This window comes from Dipodomys ordii, unplaced genomic scaffold (genome assembly GCF_000151885.1).
Source record: "Dipodomys ordii isolate 6190 unplaced genomic scaffold, Dord_2.0 Scaffold92, whole genome shotgun sequence".
NCBI lineage: Eukaryota > Metazoa > Chordata > Mammalia > Rodentia > Heteromyidae > Dipodomys > Dipodomys ordii.
In genome coordinates this window covers 5,186,292-5,187,724 of record NW_012267308.1, presented here as the reverse complement: position 1 = coordinate 5,187,724, position 1,433 = coordinate 5,186,292, and the positions used below count along the sequence as shown (strand labels likewise).

The 1,433-nt window shown below is 46.2% G+C and overlaps 1 protein-coding gene across 1 annotated transcript in view; it reads left to right on the top strand.

Moving 5' to 3' along the window:
- The window catches only part of Map4k1 (mitogen-activated protein kinase kinase kinase kinase 1), a 26,153-nt gene that overhangs the window by 4,408 nt on the left and 20,312 nt on the right, over window positions 1-1,433 (top strand). The window lies entirely within an intron of this gene.

Here is a 1,433-nt window from a genome sequence, read left to right as displayed (position 1 = left end):
ACTCCTATCTCCAATAAACCACCAGAAAACCGGAAGTGGCGCTATAGCTCAAGTGGTAGAGCGCTCGCCTTGAGCTGAAGAGCTGAGGGACAGCACAAAAAAAAAAAAAAAGAATGTTCCACATCAGTGCACCAATCCTGACTGTATGGATAGCACAGCTAACTTAATTTTATATCAGCTTTACTCATAAGCTCCAATATGAAGACACACTCATACCATTTGCTACATACTTAAACTTACAAACATTTTAAGATAATCCTTACTTTTGCAAACCCTTTCTTATCCAGAGGAGACCAATTCCTTTCCCAAGGCTTTCTTTTTTTTTTTGGGTCCGGTAGTGGGGCCTGAACTCTGGGCCTGGGTGCTGTCCCTCTACTCTTCAGCTCAAGGCTAGCGCTCTACCACTTGAGCCACAGCGCCACCTCCGGCTTTTTTCTTTTTTGCTTATGTGGTGCTGAGGAATCGAACCCAGGGCCTCTGGCATGCAAGGCAAGCGCTCTACCACTGAGCCACCTTCCCAGCCCCACCCGGCTTTCTTTACTACCCTCTTTCTATACAATTCCTTAAGCTTCTTTGTGGCTAGAGTTTAAAACTGCCCAATTTTTCCTTTGGCTTGTGGAACCAAGTTATCTCAGAACAGCCTCAAGGCACCACTGGGATGGAGAAGCTTGCTAGATTTTAAGGCTAAGAGCAGGGCTGGGTCTCATTCCTTTTACTAACTGCCTTGACAACACACACTCAGGAGAAAGCAGGTTATTACCGTACCAGAGCCAAACTAGGCTGTGACTATAGAGTGGATTTCCAGTCACTATGCACTAAAGTGCCTAAGGCAGGCCAGTGATATCCTTGTCCTCAATATCCACTGTGGGAGTAGAGAGGGTTACTGGATATCACCAACATAATGTCCCACAAGATCTTAGTTTTAGCAGCTTTCAACCGGGAAGCAGTCTCAGGTGATGGAATCAGGCAGGAGTTCAGTCTACTTTTACTCCAGTGGAGGTGGTCTGGGTGAAGATGTAGATTTCCTCCAGGTGACTGTCAGGCTGTTGTTGAACTTTACCCATTAGGGTATACAGCAGCAGCAGCAGCAGCAGCAGCATCTCTCAGTGGCTCCAAGGGACTGTCACACCTCGTGCTGGGCTGCAAATTTCTACACGGACTGGTTAAGGATGCAGTACATAGACTTGGCAGACTGTGGCCCCACTGGTCTTTAAGACCATCTAGACAATGGCCCAGGACAATTTACCAAGACAACAACTTTTATCTATTTTGCCTCATTTTTCCAAAACTGACTCTGGACCCTTGGTCTTAAAAAGGGGATGATGGGTGAAGATTCATCTTCTGTAACTTCTTCAAGCTGACTCAGGGGTGTTGATCCTACCTAGCCAGGAACCTATAACCTTAGCCTATTTTACAAAGAGGTTACCAGGGTT